Source organism: Heterodontus francisci, unplaced genomic scaffold (genome assembly GCF_036365525.1).
Source record: "Heterodontus francisci isolate sHetFra1 unplaced genomic scaffold, sHetFra1.hap1 HAP1_SCAFFOLD_43, whole genome shotgun sequence".
Taxonomy (NCBI): domain Eukaryota; kingdom Metazoa; phylum Chordata; class Chondrichthyes; order Heterodontiformes; family Heterodontidae; genus Heterodontus; species Heterodontus francisci.
The window spans coordinates 18287277-18311609 of record NW_027141852.1 but is presented as its reverse complement, the minus strand read 5'-3'; the positions used below and the strand labels follow the sequence as shown (position 1 = coordinate 18311609).

General features: G+C 47.8%; 2 non-coding genes across 2 annotated transcripts; both read right to left on the bottom strand.

The window, feature by feature from the left end:
* Nucleotides 1–516: 516 nt before the first annotated feature.
* trnal-cag (transfer RNA leucine (anticodon CAG)) lies at nucleotides 517–599 on the bottom strand. The gene has a single exon. It is a non-coding gene; the product is annotated as a tRNA-Leu (tRNA).
* A 3665-nt stretch (nucleotides 600–4264) lies between these two features.
* trnal-uaa (transfer RNA leucine (anticodon UAA)) lies at nucleotides 4265–4347 on the bottom strand. The gene has a single exon. It is a non-coding gene; the product is annotated as a tRNA-Leu (tRNA).
* Between the last annotated feature and the right edge of the window lie 19986 nt (nucleotides 4348–24333).

The following is a 24333-nucleotide window of genomic DNA, read 5'->3' as shown; positions in this document are numbered from 1 at the left end:
ATCAGCCATGCTTGATCTGCCTCGTATTTTGCTTTCATTGCAACGTAACAAGACCTCCAATCCTCTGGCACCACACCTGTATCCAGTGAGGGATTGGAAAATGATGGTCAGACCTTCCACTATTTCTTCCCTGGCTTCTTTCAACAACCTGGGGTACATTTCATCTGGTCCTGATGATTTATCCACATTCAAGGATGCTCATCCCATTTATACTTCCTCTCTCCTTAAGTTATCACGTCCAATACTTCACACTCCTCCTCCTTAATAACAATATCTGCATCACCCTCTCATTCGGGAAAACAGTAAAGTATTCATTAAGGATATTGGCACCCCGATACAAAGGTTACATTTTTGATCTTTTCTGTGCCCTGCTGTTTGCTAAGTTGCCTCTTACTCGAATGTTTTGATGCAACATCTTTGGGTCCATTGTTATTTTGCTTGTCCATGTTCTTTCCTGCTTTCTCTTTGCTCTTCACCGCTGCTCCCAAACGCCTCCAGTTCAGTCAAAACATAACTTGTCAGAAGTGGGATTCGAACACACACCTCCAATGGAGACTGCGACCTGAGCGCAGCGCCTTAGACCGCTCAGCCATCCTAACTGCCTGCGATGTGCTAGCAATGCGAAGGAAATTATTCATTCTTTGTGAAAGTATTTGTGAGATTGTGGAAATGTCTGGAAGAGGAAAGACCGGCGGGAAAGCTCGGGCCAAGGCCAAGTCTCGCTCCTCCCGGGCTGGCCTGCAGTTCCCAGTGGGCCGTGTTCACAGGCTCCTGAGAAAGGGTAACTATGCTGAGCGTGTGGGTGCCGGAGCCCCGGTCTATCTGGCTGCTGTGCTCGAGTATCTGACCGCTGAAATCCTCGAGCTGGCTGGCAATGCGGCCCGGGACAAGAAGAGCCGCATCATCCCCAGACACCTGCAACTGGCCGTCCGCAACGACGAGGAGCTCAACAAGCTGCTGGGAGGGGTGACTATCACTCAGGGCGGGGTGCTGCCTGATATCCAGGCCGTGCTGCTGCCCAAGAAAACCAGCGCTCAGAGCTCCCAGAAAAAGTAAAGCGGCCAAAATGTCATCTAATAAACCAAAGGCTCTTTTCAGAGCCACCCACAGTCTCTGTGAAAGGACTGGTTACTGTCAGGAGGGAATCAGTGATGGAGTTTTTGTAACAGTGGATTGACCTGTTTCACATCTGTGCAGGTGTGTTTTCAGTTCCCTCTCTGGATTTCGCTCTGTTTCTCTGCTCACACATCTCCCCCTCCAGTTAAGTGAAGAAGTGAACTACAGGGTGTCAGAATCAACAATTTAATAAATCCCGCTGCCTTCGATTTGATAAATCCCGAGATTATCCCGGTAACTTAACGGGAACTGGTTCGGAGCTGATGAATTCATTTAATAATGGAAGTGTCCGGGTTAATTCTCTGTTTTTCATTTAGACAGTTTGAATTGTGTTTTTTTTTTCTCTCTGGTGATCTGAGCACCGCTTCTCAATGAGAATCTGCTCCCAGAACAGAGTAAATGCAGGAAGAAAGAGGCCATTCTCGGGCTGTGTTTTTCTCTCCTAACCTGATCTGTTTCGACCGCACTGTTCCCAGAGGATGGAATCAGTGAGAGTTGTTCACACACAGGAGCTGAGTCCATTGCAGCGCTTTCAGATGTGCCTTCCCCCTGGCCCTCCCTATTCTCCGGACACAGAGCTGTCTGTTTCCCCCGGCGGCGGGATAGAGTCGGGGATTCTCTCCCCGCAGTGTCAGGGTCTGCAGCGCCGGGGAACTGGCGGTTTCAGTCAGAGTGACCGAGCTGCCTTACATATCCTGTGTACTGATCTCCAATGGATTCAAATATTAGTTTAAGTAAACATTGGGTAACGTTTGTAAATAACCCTCATGTGAATGGACCCGGCTCCATTAATGCCTTCCAAATAAAACTGGGATCCATTTCTTTTCCCCAAATGCCAGCTAACGGATCCCAGGAGCGGGGTTGAGATTGTGCTGAGCAGCAATGAGTCTCCGGTAATGCTGCTTTCTAAATTCCAGATCAGCTCTCAGTCCGACAGGCCTTTCGGGAAAGTGATGTGACAAAACAGAAACCATGTGACCGCCCCTCCAATCTAATGGGTTTGATGATGAACAGAGATGGCAGCTCTTTCCTTTGCTGATTTGGTGGCTCTGAAAAGAGCCCTTGTTACACTTGTTACTGAAGCTGGATTTTAGGTGCGTTCCCCGCGGATGCGGCGGGCCAGCTGGATGTCTTTGGCCATGATGGACCGGGATCATTCTGGTGAATCTGCTCATTTTCCGGCAGAAGCATCAGTCGCTGTTTGAACTGTTTAAAGTCAGGGGTGTATTAGCAGCCAGAAAGTGAAGGGCAGTTCATTGCTCCCTGTAGCATTATCCGCCTCTTTCAGGAGAAAAGATCAGAAACCGCTCGTTTCTGTCAGTCCCCGAGAAGCCTGTGAGAAGCGGTTAGTCGTTAATTTGTTCCTTTTACAGAGAGGAAGCTGATATTTGTCCCGTTTTAAATTGCTGAACCGGACCTTCCTCCCGCCGCTTACAGTTAACAGATTGACAAATGAAAACGATTCCTAAAATCGCGTCAGGATTTTGTGACGGTAAATACAGTAAAACAGAACATAAAATGAGAGATTCTAAAATTGTTGCCTGAAAATTGAAATTTTCCATCACTTCAATTCCTTCCTGCTCTGGAATTGCCAGGCTTTTTCCAATTGGAAAATCTAAGCCAATGAGAACTTTGATTTACTTATATGTGATTCTCCTATTGGTTAAGAATTGGATTGAGAAGCGGGTGACCAATCAGAGACAGAGTCAAACTGCGGGGATTCCAGGCCCCCAGTAACTGAGCTGAAACTGTTCAGATTGACAAACCCTGGCAGCAGCTTCACACATTGGACACTTCACACTGAGTCATTCAAGGGCTGGTGTGAGAGAAGCTTCAGATCCTGTCATTGCTCTCTGACTCATTATTCATCTCGAACCAAACAATTAGTAAATGTGAAGCAGTGAAGAGACTTTTCACTCTCACTGCAGAATGTGTCATCTGGGGAAATAAGGAACTATTATATTCGGAGATTCCAGGTACATTCCTCCCTGAACAAATCCATTCCTAACATTCCCGATCACAGCCTATCCCAGCTCCTGTTGTCACCCGACTCCAGCTGAATTGGAGAAACTCATGTGTTGGGGTTTGAGTTGTGAGGTGGGGTTTCTCCGCCAGTGTTACTGTCTTACAAACTCTCCCCCTGAATTTGTGAACTGAGACTGCACCGAACACATCTCCAGTCAGAGTGAGGGCCGGATATTACGGTTTTGTTACAGAGAGTGGGGAAAGGGCTGGGTGGAGGGGATGTCAGCGAGTCACCAGGGATCCTGGATTTACTCCAAATCATTTCCATGTGGAATCTGCAGGCGGGGCCGGGACAGGGATCATTTGATCAGGGGATCAGCTCTTTCCTGAGAGATGTGGGTGGCTCTGAGAAGAGCCTTTGTGTTCAGATGTTTACAAGTTTCCCGCGCTCTTTCACTTCTTTCCAGACCCTGCTTTCTGAGCCTTCGCTGCTTTCGGCTTGACCTTGCTCTTCCATGTCTGCACTTTCTTCAGCGCCTTTCCGCCCGCCGCACTCTTGCCTTTTTTGACCTTCTTCGCAGGAGACTTTTTCTGAAGCGCTGCTTTCTTCACCACCTTATTTGGCGTTGCCGCCGCCTTGCTGCTCATTTTCTTGGCTGTTACTTTCTTTGTTGTCACTTTCTTGTCTGCTGGTTTCTTCACCTTCTTTCCCACTTTTCCCTGGGTTTTCCTTCTTGCTGATTTTGAAGGAGCCGGAGGCTCCCTGTCCCTTGCTCTGCACCAGGGAGCCTTTGTTAACATTCATCTTGATACTTTGCTTGATATGGGTCTTGAGCTTCTCCTGAGCGGTGGCAGACCTGCAAGGAATCAACTACCAGCTAGCGTATAAAGCGAGACCAAGGCTCAGGGCCTTCAGTTACCTGGAGGGGAGTCGGAGAGGCAGCAGATCCTGTGAGGAACCACAATCCAGGAAGGATGAGAAGATCATTGTCAGGGTACAGAGGAGATTAAGTTAAAGATTTACCAGTTTATACGCAAGCGCAGAGCCAAGGAACAGTGCTGGGGCAGATCAAATAATAGGAAGCTGTGACCAGTTGGAAGGCAAGAGTGATTCAATGACAGAAGAGATGATGGTGCAAGGCAAAAGTCAGGGACAGAATAAATAACATTTTGTTAGCACAGATACCAGGAGTGGGGTTTGAACCCACACAGACACATGTCTATTGGATCTTAAGTCCAACGCCTTAACCACTCGGCCATCCTGGTACTTTAACTACCATTGAAAATGATATTTAATGTGATCCGGGTGCCATCTGGCCTTTGACAATATCAAGTTGTGACTCCTCTCCCATGCTAAATTGGACCCTTCATTATTTATGAACCTCAATCGGATCACCCCTCAGTCTAGGTTTCTCTAAGGTGTAGGGTCCCAACTCTTTTAGTCTAACTTGATAACCAAGATGTCTTATTCTGGGAATTCGTCGAATGTCTCTCCTCTGTACCCTTTCCAAAGCCTCAATATCACCCATCATGTGAGGAGACCAAGACTGGATACAATATTCCAAGTGAGTCCTGACCAAGGTTTCATAAAAGGACAAATTCGGGACATCTCGGATACTGAAGGAGTCCGTGTCCAGAAGCAGCAAGACCTAGACAACATTCAGGCTTGGCCTGCTAAGTGGCACGTAACATTCACACCACATAAGTACCAGGCAATGACCATCTCCAACAAGAGAGAATGTAACCATCTCCCTTTGACGTTCAACAGCATTACCATCGCTGAATCCCCCCAGCATCAACATCCTGGGGGTTACCATTGACAAAAGCTTAACTGGACCATTCATATACATACTCTGGCTACAAGAGTAAATCAGATAGTGGGAATTCTGTGATGAGTAACTCAGCTCAAGGCACATGGTGAAATGCTCATTAGGAGAGCTGGAGAAATGGACTGGTCAGGTGGGCAGAAAAGTGGCAAATGGAATTCAACTTGGAGAAGTGTGAGGTGATGCCTTTGGTGAGGTCAAACACAGCAAAGGAAGACACAATTAATGGGTGAATGCTGAGAGGTGTAGAGGAAGTGAGGGACCTTGAAGTGAATGTCCACAAATCCCTGAAAGTAGCAGGACAGGTTGATAAGTTGGTTGAGAAGGCTTATGGAATCCTTTCCTTTATTAGCCGATGTATAGAATATAAGAGCAGGGAGGTTATGCTGGAACTGTATCAATCATTAGTTAGGCCACAACTTGAGTTCTGTGTGCAGTTCTGGTCACCTCATTCCAGAAAGGATGTAATTGCACTAGAGAGGTTACAGAGGAGATTTACGAGGATGTTGCCAGGACTGGAAAAATGCAGCTATGAGGAAAGATTGGATAGACTGGGGTTGTTCTCCTTGGAATAGAAGAGGCTGAGGGGAGATTTGATTGAAATGTACAACATTGTGAGGGTTCGGGATAGAATGGATGGGAAGGGTCTATTTACCTTAGTAGGGAGGTCAGTGACCAGGGCGCATAGATTTAAAGTGATGTGTTGAACAATTAGAGGGGAGATGAGGAAAGGTTTTTTCACCCAGAGGGCTGTGGGAGTCTGGAACTCACTGCCTGTAAGGGTAGCTGAGGCAGAAACCCTCAACTCATTTAAAAGGTGTCTGGATGTGCACCTCAAGTACCTGAATCTGCAGGGCTACGGTCCAAATGCTGGACAATGGGATTCAGCTGGGTGGCTCGTTTTTTGGCCTGCCTGTGCTGTAAACTTTCTATGTTCTATGATTCTATGCAGACACAATGGGCCGAATGGCCTCCTTCTCCACTGTAATAATTTTGTGATTTTTGACTCTCCAAAACTTGTCAACCATCTACAAGGCACAAGCCAGGATGAGTGCAGCACCAACAATACTCTAGAAACTCGACACTGTTCAGGACAAAGCAGCCGCCTTGATTGTCACCCCATTCACCACCTTAAACATTCACTCCCTTCACCACTGACGCACAGTGGCAGTAGTGTGTACCATCTACCAGATGCACTGCTGCAACTCACCAAGGCTCCGCAGACAGCACCTTCCAAACCGAAGACCTCCACCACCTTGAAGGACAAGGGCTGCAGATGCATGGAAACACCACCATGTGCAAGCTCCCCTCCAAGTCACACACCATCTGATCTGCAACAATATCGCTGTTCATTCACTGATGCTGGGTCAAAATCCTGGATCTTCCTTCCTCACAGCACTGTGGGTGTACCTACACCACATGGAGTGCAGCAATTCGAGAAGGGAGCTCACCACCACCTTGTCAAGGACAATTAGGGAAGGGTAACAAATTCTGGACTTGCCAGTGTCGCTCACATCCCATGAAAGAATATGCCTCATTTTATACTCAATTGTCCTCTGAATGCAGCCCAACCCTCTATTTGCTCCAACTATCACTACACAGCATTGCTGCAGTACCTTGAGAGATCTGTGCACGAGAACATCCAGATCTCTGCTCAAAATTATTTTCTTTTTTCCACCTACTTTAATGTTTTTCCCTGAAGGGTGTATGAATCTTGAGCATTCGCCCTGTCCACATGAATAACACTGCACTTACCCAAATTAAACATCATTTACCAGTCATGAACCCAATCTCCCAACACATTAAGATCAGCCTGAAACAGTCGAGTATCGTCTACAGTCTGAACACTCGCACAGATCTTCAAATCATCTGTAAATTTACAGAAGGTGCCCCCTACACCTACATCCAGATCATTAATAAAAATAGTAAAGAGCAACAGTCCCAACACCGATCCCTGTGAGATACCATTGGTAACTGGTCTCCAAACAGATCCAGATCCATCTGTAACTACTTTCTGCCTACGTCCTGCCAGTCAGTTCCCAATCCAGATCAATATATTACCACTGATACCAGGGACTTTAATCTTATAGAGAAGCCTCTTGTGTGGAACCTGATCAAAATCTTTTGGATGAGATCAGCTAATTGAACACAGGCCGGAGATGAGGCCAGGCCTGTCCTGCTTTGTGTGTGGGTCTCAGGACCACACAAGGTGAGATCAGCTCACTGAGCACAGGCCCATCCTGCTCTATATAGTGCTCAGTACCTCACCAAATGAGAATAACTAACACACCACAGGCCATGGAGCCTCGGCCCATCCTCCCCTGATTGCAGTTCAGTGCCAACCAGGTCAGATCAGCTAATTCAGCACAGGCCGGAGATGGAAGCTGGATCTTTCCTGCTCTGGGGACTCCGTACCATACCAGGTGCGATGAAGTAAAATTCCACAGGCCGGGGATGGAGCCTGAGATTTCCATTTTCTGTGTGGGGCTCTGTACAACAATGTGTGAGAAGAACTATCATCCCTCAGGCTGAGGAAGGAGCCTGGGCCCATTCTGTTCTGTGTGGCTCCGACCACACTGAGTGGGATCAGTTAACTCAACACAGGCCATGAATACAATCAGGCCCTTTCCTGCTCCGCGTGGCTCAGTATCACACCAGGTGGCATCAGCTAACACAGCACAGGCTGGGGCTGGGGCTGGAGCCTGGGCCCGCCCTGCTCTGTGGGCTCAGTAACAACCCGTTAGATGAACTTTTTTCAAAAGACTTCAGTGTATTTTTCTCTGTCCAACACTCTGAGGCAGCTTTCTGTGTTTATGAAGAGTGTAATTTATTGACTGGTCTCTTGGATCAAACAGGGTAACAGACAGAGGTCTGTGTGCAGAGGGTTTGGGAGTGAGCTCTGATTCCTAACTCTTTCTGGACTGTGAGGTATAAAGAATGAATGAGAGAGAGAGAATGTGGGAGAAGGGATGATGGAAGAATTTGTCCGTGAACCTGATTAAAAGTGGCTCAAACGCAAGATAATATTAAGATATCAAGAGCAGAACATTAACATAATCTGAGTTCCGCGATCTGGTCGGGTCCCATTCCCCTGAAGTGAGGAATGAACGGGTGGGGAAATTCCGCCTGGAGTTATATTTGTCTCCAATGAAGATGAGTTCTCAGTGAGGATGGAATAGCTCAGTTGGAAGAACACGAGATTGAAGAACCAGGATACAATCCCTGGTTTCATCAGTTTTAATTTGGTGTCTCCATCAGTTTAAGTAGAGAGAATCAGAGGGGAGATTTTCCACTCTTGACCCCATGGGCTGAATTTTAAACTAACGTTGCGGCTCTCGGCAGAGACACCATGAGTGGGTGCCGTCACCACACGAGTGAAATGTGGCCGGCCGACCCCGATCACGGAGCAGCTGACCAATTAATGAAGGGGAGGCGTGGGGCCCATGTAAACAAGGACCAGAGGCAGGGAACGAGGCAGCGATGGCACCGACATCTGACACAACGGCAGGTGCTGGCGCCATATTGAAAGGACTGCCAGACCTGTATTCACTGCTGCCTGGTTTAAAGGAGTGTCTTCCTGAGAGCCCTCTGCTGTCCCAGAACCCGTTCTGCTGCCTCTGCTGTCCCAGGTCCCGTTCTGCAGCCTCTGCTGTCCCAGAACCCGTTCTGCTGCCTCTGCTGCCCCAGGTCCCGTTCTGCTGTCCCAGGACCCGTTCTGCTGCCCCAAGACCCATTCTGCTGCCTCTGATGCCCCAGGACCCGTTCTGCTGCATCTGCTGTCCCAGAACCCGTTCTGCTGCCTCTGCTGCCCCAGGTCCCGTTCTGCTGTCCCAGGACCCGTTCTGCTGCCCCAAGACCCATTCTGCTGCCTCTGATGCCCCAGGACCCGTTCTGCTGCATCTGCTGTCCCAGAACCCGTTCTGCTGCCTCTGCTGCCCCAAGACCCATTCTGCTGCCTCTGCTGCTCCAGGACCCGTTCTGCTGCATCTGCTGCCCCAGGACCCGTTCTGCTGCGCCAAGACCCATTCTGCTGCCTCTGATGCCCCAGGACCCGTTCTGCTGCCCCAGAACCCGTTCTGTTGCCTCTGCTGCCCCAGGACCCGTTCTGCTGCCCCAGGACCCGTTCTGCTGCCTCTGCTGCTCCAGGACCCGTTCTGCTGCATCTGCTGCCCCAGGACCTGTTCTGCTGCCTCCGCTGCCCCAGGACCTGTTCTGCTGCATCTGCTGCCCCAGGACCGGTTCTGCTGCCTCCGCTGCCCCAGGACCTGTTCTGCTGCATCTGCTGCCCCAGGACCTGTTCTGCTGCCTCTGCTGCCCAGGACCCATTCTGCTGTCCCAGGACCCGTTCTGCTGTCACTGATGCCCCAGGACCCGTTCTGCTGTCTCTGCTGCCTGATAGGTAAGGAGCTGAATGCGAGCCTGCAGTGACCATGGTCCAATAGTTTAGCGATGCCTTCCTGCAGGTTCGCCTCCAGGTGACAACAGATAGGTGGAAGATCCTCTTCCCCAGGGATAGGAGGTGGAGACCTGTCCACCTGACCAAGCAAAGCTGCTTTGAGATAGTAGGTGAAGTCAGCAGCCGTGGGGTCACCCCCAAGACATGGATCCAGTGCAAGAAGTGGGTCAATGACCGGATCCGGGCTGCTCAGGCGCAAACTCAAAACACTTTGGACCCTTTGGACATTGCGCATGGCAGAGTGTGAGGGAGTGTTTGGTGGAAAGGGAGTGACCACCCAGTCATGTGTATTGGGGAAGTACAGCAGGACATGCTGCCTGAGGCTTGGCTGCATCTCGGTGGGAGGTGCACATCAGTCATTGTATAAACTCACACAGTCCCTCGAGAGGGGCCACATGCAGGAGGAATATGTGTGTCCACATCATGGACTGCTGGACTATCACCATCAGAGATATTGGGTTTGTCCCCGCTGGGAGACTAACTTTGTTGATCATAGTGGCTGCAGGAGAAGACAGCCCACAATCGGAAAGAGCATGTCAAGACTGGCAGTGGATGCCTTATCTCCATGTCCTCATCCCGATGGAGGAGGAGGCCATGGAACAGGCCGGGCAGCAAAGCAGCTGCTCCATAGCTGATGGAGAGACAGGGACACCTACCTAAGAGAGTGAATGAACATCTCCTGGGGCACAAGGGTGCATCCGCTGCAAAGGAGCCACACTGCTCATCTGTTCACCACTGCATCAATGAAGCTGCACAGTAGGGGTGGTTGGAATGTCACGATGGGCAGACCCTAACACGTCAATGTCCCTGTTTTCACATGCAGGCTAGGATGAACGACAAGAGCGAAGAGCTGGAGAGACTGTGGGACAGCCAGACACCTCTGAGGAGGAGGAGGGAGCCTCAGAGGGTGCACCGTCACATCATTCCCCTGCACCCTCCATCAGCACAGAAACCCTCACTCGGTGGGTATCCACTTGCTGTTAGATTTGGGCACACAAGCTGGTGAGCACGTCACAGACAGGCCCGGGCAGATGACGGAGGCTGTGACAGCCGAGGCCACTGGCAGTTGGAAGTCTGTGGGAGGCCAGGCCCATGCTGAGTCCCAGGCTGATGACGTGCCTCTGGTGTCACCAGCAACACGGGAAATGCTGAAGCTGCAGCAAGAGGTCAGGCAACATCTGGCAGAGTTGCCAGAGGTTATGTGTACCCAAGTTCGGATGATGGAGGAGTCCATCCAGGCCTTGCATGCTGCACTGTCTCTGATGGGGGTGTGTCTAGCTTCCTTCCTTGAGAGATTGGTGACTCTGATTGAGAGCCAGATCCAGCCGACCAATCAGTGGCTGCCGGAGATGTGTGCACACTTGCACTCCATCGCTTTGTCCATGAGCTCCATCCAGCGGTGACAAGGTGAGAGGGGGGACGAGGCACCTGAACTCTTCACCAGGTCCACATCCCTCTCAGGTCAGCAGCGAGTTACAAGTGTGTCTTATAAGGGGGAGGAGCAGCTGGCTGCTACATCTGGGGTCTCCTCTCAGGGTGCTCCTGGTGTGGACAGTAGCTCCAAAGCCCCTCTGCCAGTGACACAAGTGATGCCAGTGCCTGCCTCCATCATCCTCGATGCCAGAGGGGGGTCCCTGTACCTGTGCAGGAGGCCCTCAGTGTGCCGGGGCCCTCCAGGCCTCAGGCAGCAAGAGGACGGCCACCAATGTCATCCCAAGCCATGGGGCAGCAAGGTCAGCAGCCTGTCTCCACCTCAGCTGACAGAGCAGGGGGAGCACCACGTAGGAGCATGCGGAAAAGATTTCAGAAGAGCACCTAGATTCACTTGGGTTCATGGTGAATGTGCATTCCAGATGGATAGGGTTGCATTTGATGTCACACGGAAGAAAGAAATGATGTTCTCTCACTATGTCTCCTTCCTACTGTTGATGCCCTTTGGGACTTCATTTAAACCCTTCCTCCCAAGGGGCTGGAAGTGAGGGACCAAGCCCTGAGTTCTCAAAGCTTCGGCCTTGTCACTGTGCGATGTGTACCTGGACGCTGCAGTGCAGAAGGAAGGAGGCGACAACAGGGCTGCTTAAAGCTAAGACTTTATTGGTGTGGTTCCAGAAGGTGGTAAGGCTCAAAGGAAACTTGAATGTATAAGGGTGTCTCATGTCTCCCTTGTGTGTATCTCATTGCCCCTTTCCTGCTGTGCCTGAGGTTCTTCATCAGGCACTGCTTGGGCAGCATCCTCCTCCACATCCTCATCATCAGAGGAGACATCACACTCCACGATATCCTCACTTGTCAACACCTCACCCCTCTGTAATGCCAGATTGTGCTGTGCACAGCAAACCACCACGATATGTGAGACCCTCGCCGGGGAATACTGAAGGGCTCCACTGGATCGATCTAGGCACCTGAATCTCATCTTCAGGAGACCAATGGCCTCCTTGATGGTCGCTCGGGTTGACCCGCAGCAGGTGTTGTACCTCTCCTCTGCATCCGTGCGTGGGTTCCTCACAGATGTCAGCAGTCATGTCCTCAGTGGGTAGCCCTTGTCTCCAAGGATCCATCTCTGAAAGCGGATGGGGCCGCGGAAAGGTTCTGGCACCTGGGAGTGCCTTGGTATGCAGGCGTTGTGGCTGCTTCCCGGGATTTGTGCACACACATATGGGATCCATTTGCTGTGGTTGCAGACCAATTGCACACTGAGCAAGTGGAAGCCCTTCCTGTTGAAGGCTGCTGGCTGGTCTGCAGGAGCCTTGATGGTCACATGGGTTGCACCCTACACCTGGGGGAATCCAGTGATGGCCCCGAATCCTATAGTCCTCTCAGCTTGACTGTTTGGATCGATGTGCACATAGTCACCGGCCCTCCTGAACAGGACATTGGTGACCTCCTTGATGCACTAATTCACCACAGACTGTGAGATTCCACACATATCTCCAGTGGATCCCTGCAATGATCTGGTGGTGCAGAAGTTCAGTGGCACAGTGACCTTCAGTGACACTGGTATCAGGTGCTCACCAAGTCCCATGGGGCACAGCTGCATCATGGCAGAGAGATCAGTGACGACCTCCGTGGAGAGGCGCAGTCTGTGGAGACACTGTCACTCGGACATCTGCAGGTAGTTGAACCTCAGCTGACGTGTTCCTCTGCCTCATTCTCCAGCCTCCTGTTCGAGGCTGGCCTTCCTGTGGGCCCCCAAGCTGCTGTGGTGCCCCTGCTGGTGCCTGCGCCTCCCTCCCTTCCTCTCTACTCCTCCTCCTCCTCAATGTGAGCCTTGAATGAGGCCCATGACAGGTTGCCCCTCCCTGAGTGCAAGGCCTTCACAGTAAACAACACCCAGCCACATTTACCTCACTTGTCACCCTCAATGAGGTGGCACTGCCCCAATGGTACCCTGGTGTGGCTCCCCCTGCAGAGCTGGCACATTGGCCCCCACTCCTGACAGTGTTTCCCGATGCCCTTTTAACCTCCACCCTTACTGCCAAGTTACGCTGCCTCACCCGATAGCTTCCCAGTGAAGCCAACACTCAGCTCCCACCTCCCAGTCACCTCCTTTAACCAGGCGAGGCTCTGAAGCCCCGTGGTTCCCGTGCACTATTAGTTCAATTGGATCCAGTGAATAAAATTGCTAACAATTGGACTCATAAATACTTTAAATGCCTTCTTGCCGAGTGGATGTGCGAAGTCTGCCCTCCATGTCAGCCGCCGACAGAAAAATCCGGTCCGACGTCTTCCATCCCTATTTTGCACACCCCACCTTCCCCTCCCCAGCCTCCATTCCCGTCTCCAACGGTCCCTTAAAATTCTGGCCCATGTCTCTAAGACTAATGGGAGTGAAACTACATCTGCTCCTTGGCCTGAACAGGGAGAGCTGCTCTCTCTGTGTTTAAAGTGAATGAATCTGATCTTTACCTTGTCTTACTGGAACGTTCACTGTCTGGAAATGTCTGTTTGAAAATGTTTTCCTGTTATATTAATGGAGCAGAGGAGCAGATGTGAGGTACTGTTCAACAGAGAGGTTTGGAAGTGGGTGAAGGGGTGGAGTGACGGTGTGTGTGAGAGGCGCAGTGAGTTGGCCATTCTCAATAGAGTGTCAGGAATGAAGGTCAGAGGAACAGACCAGGCTGGAAACACAGAAAGAGCGAGGAGAAGCTGGTGTGAAAAACAGAGATTAAACAACGGGCTTGTTCATTTGGTTTGGGTCTGGTGTTCAGAATACCCGGAATCTGGGTTCACTTCCCTTCCAACTCAGCGAATTGTATCAACATTATGTTCATAAAACCATAGACTGATACCCAAAGAAGGAGACGATTTGGTCCATTGTGTCAATGCTGTCTCTTTGGTTGTGCTATACTATTAGTCCTGCTCTCAGCTTTTTCCTGTAATCTGTACATTTTTCCTTCCAGTATTTATCCCAATTGCTTTTCAAAGTTACTACTGAATCTGCTTTCAAGTCCTGATCAGACAGTGCATTCCAGATCACAGCACATCACTGCATAAAAAATCATTCCTCATTTCGCCTCTGGTTCTTTTCTCAATCACCTGATAAATACATCCTCTGGTTACTGACCCTTTTGCCACTGGAAACAATTTCTCCTTATTTAACTTATTGAAAACCTTCTTGATGATGTCACTTACTAGACTGCCAGTAAAACTGAAGCCCATGGAATAAAAGAGACAATGACAGCATGGATATGAAGTTTGCAGACTGATAGGAACATAGAAGCAGGAGTAGGCCATTCAGCCCATCGAGACAACCCCGCCATTCAATATGATGATGACTGATCATCCACTTCAAAGCCTTTTTCCCACACTATCTCCATATCCCCTATGTCATTTGTATTTAGAAATCTGTCAATCTCTGCTTTAAACATACTCAATGACTGAGCTTCCACAGCTCTCTGGTGTAGAGAATTCCAAAGATTCACAACCCTCTGAGTAAAGAAATTTCTTCTCGTCTCTGTCCTAAGTGGCTTTCCCCTTATGTTGAAATTGTGTCCCCGGTTCTAGATTCCTCAACCGGAGGAAAAACTTCATCTACCCTGTCTATCCCTTTAAATATTTTGTAAGTTTCAATGAGATCACCTCTCATTCTTTGAAACTCTAGAGAATACAGTCCCAGTTTCCCCAATCTCTCTTCATAGGACAGTCCTGCCAACCCGGGAACAGGTCTGGTGAACCTTCATTGCACTCCCTCGATGGCAATGATATCCTTCCTAAGGTAAGGGGACCAAAACTGCACACAGTATTCCAAACTGCAGACCAACCAAGGTTATATACAATTGAAGCAAGATTTCACTACTCCTGCACTCAAATCGTCTTGTGATAGAGGCTAACATATCATTCGTCTTCTGAATTTCTTGCTGCACCTGCATGTTAGCTTTCAGTCACTTATTGACAAGGACACCCAGGCCCCTTTGTACATCTACACTTTCTAATCTCTTACTATTTAAGAAATAATCTGCACATCTGTTTCTCCTACCAAAGTGGATAACCTCACATTTTTACACATTATATTCCATGTGCCACTTTCTTGTCCACTCACTAAGTCTGTCCAAATCCCCTTGAAGCTGCTTTGCATCTTTCTCACAACACACATTCCCACCTAGTTTTGTGTCATCTGCGAACTTGGAAATACGACATTTGGTTCCCACCTCCGAATCATTGATATATATTGTGAACAGCTGGGTCACAGTGTGGTGGTGAACAGTTGTATTTCTGTCTGGAGGAAGGTTTACAGTGGGTTCCCCATGGTTCCTCATAACTTCAGTTATGTGCAGAGACTGGAAAAGCTGGGGTTGTTCTCCTTGGAGCAGAGCAAGTTCAGAACAAGTTTGACAGAGTTAGAATCAAGGAATCAAATGGTTACAGTACAGAAGGAGACCATTCAGTCCATCATGTCCATGACAGCTCTTTGCAAGAGCAAATCAGCTAATTCCACTCCTCTGCCCTTTCATTGTAACCCTGCAAATTTTCTCTATTTAGGTGTTTATCCAATTCCCTTTTGAAAGCCACGATTGAATCTGCCTCCAGCACACTCTCAGGCAGTGTATTCCAGATCCGAACCACTCACTCTGTCCCACACCCCTGGTACCATTGCAGAAAATCTCTTCTGTTCATTTCATCCCTCATAAATAATTGAAATGAAATGTTTATTAGGAAATGCACAATATAAAAAAGAGAGAGAAATAAATGCTGAGACAAATAGAAGTCAATGTTTGGAAGGTAAAAAGAGCAAAAGATGTAACTTTTATTCTGGTTGAGTGAGAGGAATATATCACACTCTGGGGCTTTTTAAGAGGATTTACTGATAAACCTGGGATTTTAGAGGAAGCTGGTTCATGGTTTACAGAACAAATTCAGTCCCTGGGGTGGAGCCAACAGCTGTACCGTCCAATAACAGACAGGATGGGGACACTGTCTCAGGCCTGGTGAGCTCAGTCGATGAAAGCATGAAACTCTGAATCTCAAGTTTTTGAGTTTGAGCCCCACGGTGGGTGTCTTTTATTTCCTTTTTAGGCTGATTTTACAGCCATTCTCCAGCTCTGAATTCCTCGGCAGAGAGTTCAAGGAGTGTTTGAAATGAGATTCAACAGCAGTATGAGAAAGTCTCTCCTTGATTCAGGACTCTTACCTCTCTGCAGCATCTCACTGCTGAAGACTGAACTTTATCTCATTTCATTCTCAGCTCATGGTCAGTGTGGATCACTGGGACTTCTGGCTGTCTCCCACTTCACAATCCATCAGTGCTGAGAAATCAATGGGGAATATTACTCACATGTTGTAATGTTTTATAAATACTTGAATGTATTTCACACTGTGTCTAACAGTGTGAATCTCCCCTGGTATATCAGCTCACCAACACTTCAACAGAACATTCACATAATGTGAGCTCTGAGATCTATTCAGATCCCATTCCCAAGACCTGGAAAGTGGGATTGGGCTGGATCGCTCTTTTTTCAGCTGGCACAGGCACGATTGCTAAATGGTCTCATTCTGTGCCATAAATTTTCTCCATTTTCTATGTTCTATGAAGTGAGGTGTGATTGGGAGGGGCAATTCCACCAGGGTTATATTTTCTACCAAAACAATGACACAAGTGATACTTCACTTTTTTATTCATTCATTCATGCGATGTGGGCATCGCTGGCGAGGCCAGCATTTATTGCCCATGAGAAGGTGGTGGTGAGCTGCCTTCTTGAACCATTGCAGTCCATGTCGGGTAGGTACACCCACAGTGCTGTGAGAAAGGGAGGTCCAGGATTTTGACCCAGCGACAGTGAAGGAACGGCGAAATAGTTCCAAGTCAGGATGGTGTGTGGCTTGGAGGGGAACTTGCATGTGGTGGTATCCCCTGCATTTGCTGCCCTTGCCCTTCTAGGTGCTAAAGGTCACTGGTTTGGAAGGTGCTGTCTAAGGAGTTGTGGTGCATTGCTGCAGTGGATCTTGTATACGGTACACACTCTGCAACTGTGCGTCGATGGTGGAGGGAGTGAATGTTTGCAGATGGGGTGCCAATCAAGCGGGCTGCTTTGTCCTGGCGGTGTTGAGATTCTTGAGTTGGAATTGCACACATCCAGGCAAGTGGAGAATATTCCATCACACTCTTGACTTGTGCCTTGTGGATGGTGGACAGGCTTTGGGGAGTCAGGAGTCATGGATGAGTGAGAGGAATATATCACACTTTGGGGCTTTTGTAAGAGGATTTATTAATAAACCTGGGATTTGAGAGGAAGCTGCTTCATGGTTTACAGAATAAATTCTGCCCCTGGGGTGGAGCCAACAGCTGCACTGTAATTACTCACCTCAGGATTCCAAGCCTCTGACCTGCTCTTGTAGTCACGTTATTTGTATGGCTACCCATGGTAACCTCCATGATGTTGATGGTGGGGGATTCAGTGATTATAATGCTATTGAATGTCAAGGGAAGATGGCTAGATTCTATCTTGTTGGAGATATTCATTGCCTGGCACTTGTGTGGTGCGAATGTTACTTGCCACTTATCATCCCAAGCCTGTGAGACTGAAATAGCTCAGTTGGGAGTGTGTTAGACTGAAGATCCCTGGTTCAATCTGGGGTTTTGGCAGTTCTCCTTTATTCTGCATCACCCTTTGGTTTTGACTCTTGAGCTGCACAATTTACACTGAAATTATTTACCCAACTCTGAAGGCTGGATTGGAATAGAGAGATATCAAGGATGGGAAATATTTACATTGTCTGCTTTAGCTTATTCTCTATCTCCCTGTGTCCTTTCCCCCAGTTGTTGACTCTCTCGGGGCCGGGTGAACATTTGATTTGCTGCATATGTCCCAAACTGAAACCTTTTCCACATCTCTGGGTCGTCAGACTCGCTCTGTCTGTTTTTGCTGCTCGTGACCATTAACGAGAACAGGCCACGAGTTCAACGTTTATCAGCAAACGGAAGATAATTGGAAAGAATTCTGTGTTACTGCAGACCAGTGACAAAGATACAATGGATGTTATTCAAAATAAATTCCCTTTGACATTTTATGTAAACTTGTTTGCATCCAAAAGTTGGATTTTAAGTGTAACAAAAATGTGTCAAATTATTGACTGACCATGTGACAGCGCACATGGGGATCAAATCCACAGCCTTGTTGTTATCAACACTGCGTCCTAACCAACTGAACTAAGCGGCCTATGGACAGAGCCAGGTATGGGTTTGAGCCGCACGCTGGGCGGTTTGTGTTTTATTTCTCACACTGGGTGACAGAGCGATTGGACAAACAATGGACACATCACATCCCTGAAACATTGTTCTGATATAAAACAGTGTGAAATAAGAACTGAGCATGGAAATGGAACGGAACCAGAAATCAGGACTTTAATCTATTAAAGTTGACCTTGAAATTCAACCATTCACTAAACATTCCAAAAGATCGAACTCTCTTCTGATATAAAATCCAGGAACTTGAGCTGCTGCAAAACACAATTGAGCCTGACGTGATTTGAACATGCAACCTTTTAATCTGGAGTCAGACGCGCTACCGTTGTGCCACAAGCTCACAGATAAAGCCAAGTGTTCCATTCCTGACAGATTTACTTCTTGTTTAGATTCAGTGATTGAAATTAATTCAATCCTCATCTGACCTCCACTCTGTGAAGGCCTGCAATCCGACCTGAACCTGACGGGACCCGACGACCTGTGTCGGGTTCGGGTCATGTCGGGTCGCTCTTCCGGTTCTGGCTTTCGGGCTAGGGTCAGGTTGGGTCAGGTTCAGGTCAGGCTGGGTCCAGGTTGGACTGAGTCCGTGTCGGACACACACAGTAAGTATTACATTTAACTTTGCTGGGAAGTTGAGTTTAATAAGTGTCAAAAGTTGAAAAGCCAACCAAAGCCGGGAGTCCGGGTCATCAAGGAGGGAAACTCTGAGTCTGCGCAGTGAGCAAGTGAGCATCTCTATGACGTCATTGCGCTCATGCTGCAGCTTCCTGCAGATTCGGAATCGGGAGGTAGATAAAGTGAACATTCCGGTGGTCGGGTAAGTCTCGGGTTAGTTTGGGCATGGGAATAAATGGAGATACTCGGGCCGGGTCGGGCTCGGGTCAAATGTGGTTCTGTCAGGTTCGGGTTGGGTATTTTTTCCTGACCCGAGCAGGCCTTTACCGCTCTGTCAGTTCAGTGCCTTATTTAAACTATTACTTGGAGTTCTGTTTTACAGGGTCTCGGCTGTTTAAGTGTTTCCCAGATCCACTCCTCTGATTAATCAGACATTTTGCTGCGAACTGCTGCTGCTACAATTGAAATGTAAAAAAGAATTTCCAGTGACCTGCAACCAATGGACAAATACATTTCAGAAAGATAAAGCTCATTCACCAATCCACAAATGTGTTTTTCTGCTTATATTTATAAACAACTCCTTCTCTCCACTATGAGAACTATACAATCACTGCAGTTATTTGAAAGTTAGTATAAGATGTTCCAGTTCATCAATTTTAAAACTGCAGCAGGTATTTTCCAGAAAACTTCTCTGTTGGAACCTCAGTCCCATTTAGATTGAAAGTGGACAATTAATGTATTCACTTGTTCATTGTGGACAGGTGTCTGACTTGGAATAAATCTCATTAACTTTCAATGAGGTGGCAGTATTTCTGTGCTCCCATTTTACACAGTCTGTCCTGTTCATGCACCATATTTTTATTCTCCTCTCCCATTCTCCACAGGATACAGATTACAAGCATCATCAATCTAGCTGTTGAAAAGCATTGGAAGATTCTGGTCACACAGGTATTGAAACATTCATTTTCTGCCATTTTCCAAGTTGGTTGCTTTAAACACAGTACAATGTGCAATCATCTTGAAAAGAGATTCTCTTCAATATCCAATACAAACTGAATTACAAACCTGACAGACAAACACAGGAGAACAAGTGACGAGTGAACACAAACCTCATGGTGCTCATTTTCAGATTTATTGCAGTCATCCGACAAAACAAGTGAAAGAATATTCCAGTGAAATGATTTGGAAAGTAGGTGTGACTTTTGTTGGTGCCTTTCTTTGCTCTGTTGGTGAAACTTTCTTGCACCTGACTCCTGTTCATGTCTCTGTTTCCTCGATTGAATGAGGAAGGAGGTATTTGATCAGAAATCAACTGGATTGTGTACCTTTGAGAGGGGATTTCAGCACCGCCAGGGCTGGAAACAGGAGTGAGTGAAAGACAATGTGTGGAGTTTGATTTTGTACAGAGGGAGAGCAAATCTAACAGGACTGTGAGATATTGGCCTGGATTTTACAGCCCCAATAGCGGTGAACTCTGAGACTTTCACTGCTATTGAGGGTCTGAACAGCACTGCAACTGCTGGTACATGCACACACTAACACCAGCATCTGGAAGTTGTGGTGGTGAGAAATGTGATTAGAATGAGCCTCTGATCATAATCGCACCAGCCCACTCTTTAAAGTGACAGGGACCTGTAGTTCAGCAATTTGGGCTCATTGCCCACAATGTACCCTGATTTTTACCTGGGTTGGATTAAAGCCGGTACCAACAGGCTCAGGGCTGCTCGGGAAGGACTTTTCTGTTGACACAACAGCTCCACTATTCCAGGAAGACACCGGCAGCAGCAGTTGTCAACTTTCAGAGGGAGTTCAGACATTTTAAATGTTGTATTTTATTTCTTAATTGTATGTAACTTTTTAGCATAGCCTGATCAGAGTTCTTAAATTTACATCTGACTTTTTATTAACAAGATTGAAGTGCTTTCAAAAGATCTCTAAATGCATATGACTTTTTATCAAGATTTACTTGGCTTCTTTGAAAAGTCTCTTGAGCAAGATTGAAGTGACTTTTAAAAACTACATCTTATCCTTTAAAATCCTGCTTCCATGTAGATGACATTGGAAGATGACTTCAGAATAGCTTAGACTATCTTTCTAACAGGTACTGCAACAGCTTAAGACCTACTTTTCTGCAAAAGCTGGTGAATTACCTTCCGGCAGCGGAAGGAGCGGAGCAGACCTATCTGGACCGATATGAGGAGAACGCCGAGAGCGGAACCTATAAATCCAATCCGAGGATCGAGGCCCAGTCTCTTACCTTCCAGGAGTGGAGTGGAGCTCTTCCACTGTGCTGGAGGTTTAAAAAAAAGAAGCCAACTGTGATGTCAGAGGAGAGCTGCAAGGTGATTGGTTGGTGAGTCACTGCTGTTAGTGTATTTAAATATCTTAAAGAAAAGGGCAAAGTTTTCTACTGGAAAAAAACCTCTGCTGATAAGATGAGTACTACTAAAGTGTTTTTTTTATTCAGTGTAGCTTATGAAGGACTTTAGATTGTCGTGGGTAGAACAAGGCCCCTAGTGTCATTAGTATTTTTTCATTAAGGGAGTAACTAATTAATCTAAGGGTAAGTCATGGCAGGAGAGCTCAGCCCCATGATATGCTCCTCCTGCGCTATGTGGGGATTCAGGAACCCTCCCAGTCTCCATGACGACCATGTGTGCAGGAAGTGTATCCAGCTGCAGCTACTGGCTACTCGCATTATGGAGCTGGACCTGCGGGTGCTTTCACTGTGGAGCGTCCACGAAGCTGAGGGCGTCATGGATAGCATGTTTAGTGAGGTGGTCGCACCGCAGGTAATGGGTGCACAGGCAGAAAAGGGATGGGTGACCACCAGATGGAATAGTAGGAGCAGGCAGGTAGTGCAGGAGTCCCCTGTGACCATCCCCCTCTCAAACAGATACACCGCTTTGGTTACTGTTGGGGGGAAGACCTCGCAGGGGAAAAGAGCAACAGCGCGGTCCGTGGCACCACGGAGGGCTCTGCTGCAAAGCAGGGGAGGAAAAGGGGTGGAAGAGCAATTGTGATAGGGGATTCTATCATAAGGGGTGCAGATAGGCGTTTCTGTGGCCGCAAACGAGAATCCAGGATGGTATGTTGCCTCCCTAATACTAGGGTCAAGGATGTTTCGGAGCAGCTGCCGGAAATTCGGAAAGGGGAGGGTGTGCAGCCAGAGATCGTGGTCCATATTGGTACGAACGACATAGGCAGGAAGAGAGATGAGGTTCTGCAAAGTGAATATAGGGAGTTAGGCAGAAGGTTAAAGAGCAGGACCTCTAGGGTTGTAATCTCAGGATTACTCCCTGTGACACGTGCTAGTGCGAGTAGGAATAGGAGGATTAGGCAAATGAATGCATTGCTGAAGACTGGCGAAGGCGGGAGGGCTTCAGGTACTTGGATCATTGGGATCTCTTCTGGTGCAGAGGTGACCTGTACAAGAGGGACGGGTTGCATCTGAACTGGAAGGGGACCAATATCCTTGTAGGGAGATTTTATAGTAATACACTGGAGGGTTTAAACTAGTCTTGCAGCGGGGGTGGGACCCAAAGTAGTAGTCTCTCCGATGAGATAGTTGAGGCAAATGGAGAGGTTAAAGCAAGCAAGTCCAGTAGGCAGGCCAGGCAGGGGCAGGACAGGGAGCGTGGAAGGTCTGGTGGGCTAAACTGCATTTACTTTAATGCAAGTATCCTTACAGGTAAGGCAGATGAACTCAGAGCATGGATCGGTACATGGGATTGTGGTATTGTAGCTATTACGGAAACGTGGTTGAGGGATGGGCAGGACTGGCAGCTCAATGTTCCGCGGTACCGATCCTTCCGGCGTGACAGAGTTGGAGGGAAGAGAGGAGGGGGAGTTGCACTATTGATTAGGGAGGACATCACGGCAGTACTTAGAGAGGATATCCCGGGGTGAATGTCCAGTGAGGCCATACTGGTAGAACTTAGAAATAATAAAAGGGTGATCCCTTTGATGGGATTATACTATAGGCCCCCCAATAGTCAGAGGGAAGTGGAGTAGCAAATATGTAGGGAAATCACAGATAGGTATAGGAATTATAGGGTTGTAATAGTAGGTGATTTTAACTTCCCTAATATTGACTGGGACTGCCTTAGTGCTAAGGGATCAGATGGGGAAGAATTTGTTAAGTGAGTCCAGGATTGTTTTCTGAAGCAGTACGTGGATGGCCCGACTAGAGAAGGGGCTACACTCGATCTCCTCTTAGGAAATGAGAATGGGCAGGTGGTTGATATGGCAGTGGGGGAGCACTTTGGGACCAGTGACCATAACTCTATTAGCTTCAAGATAGTTATGAAAAAGAATAGGACTGGTCCTCAGGTTGAAGTCCTAAATTGGGGGAAGGCTAATTTCCATGGCATCAGACAGGAACTCTCAAAAGTTGAATGGGAGAGGCTGTTTACAGGTAAAGGGACGTCTGGCAAGTGGGAGGCTTTTAAAAGTGAGATAGGAAGAGTTCAGGGCCAGCATGTTCCTGTTAGATGGAAGGGCAAGGCTGGCAAGTTTAGGGAACCTTGGTTGACGAGGGATATTGAGGGTCTGGTCAGGATAAAGAAGGAGGCATACGTCAGGTATAGGTAGCTGGGATCAAGCGAGTCCCTCGAGAAGTATAGGGGATATAGGAGTATACTTAAGAAGGAAATTAGGAGGGCGAAAAGGGGCCATGAGATTTCCCTGGCAGATAAGATAAAGGAGAATCCTAAAAGATTCTATAAGTGTATTAAGAGTAAAAGGGTAGCTAGGGAGAGAGTAGGTCCCCTTAAGGATCAGTGTGCAATCTATGTGTGAAGCTACGCAAAATGGGCGAGGTCTACAATGAATATTTCTCGTCTGTATTTACCGTGGAGAAGGTCATGGAAGCTAGTGAGTTCAAGGGAGGGAACAGCGATATCCTGCAGCATATCAACATTACAAAGGAGGAGGTGTTGGAGGTTTTGAAGCGCATTAAGGTGGATAAATCCCCAGGGCCTGATCAGATGTATCCTAGGATGCTATGGGAAGCAAGGGAGGAGATTGCTGGGGCGTTGGCAGAGATTTTTGTATCATCGTTAGCCACGGGTGAGGTACCGGAAGACTGGAGGATAGCTAATTTGTTAATTAATAAATTAAATAACAAATCATGTCGCCTCTTTCTCTTCTAAACTCTGGCGGAGACAAGCCTAGCTTGTCCAATATTTCCTCGTAAGACAGCCCATCCATTCCATGTATTAGTCTCGTAAACTTTCTCTGTACTACCTCCAATGCATTTACATCCTTCCGCAAATAAGGAGACCAGTACAGTACTCAGTACTGCAGAAGAGGTCTCACCAATGTCCTGTATAGCTGAAGCATAACCTCCCTACTATTGTATTCAATTCCCATGGTGATAAATGATAACATTCTATTAGCTTTCCTAATTACGTGCTGGACCTGCATACTAACCTTTTGCAATTCATGCCCTCGGACACCCAGATCCCTCTGCATCTCAGAGCTCTGCAATCTCTCACCATTCAGATAATATGCTTTTTTATTCTTCCTGCCATCGTGGACAATTTCCGACTTTCCCACATTATACTCCATTTGCCAGGTCTTTGCCCAATCACTTAACCTATCTATATCCCTTTGTAGCCCCCTGATGTCCTCTGCACAACCTACTTTCCTACCTATCTTTGTGATCAGCAAAT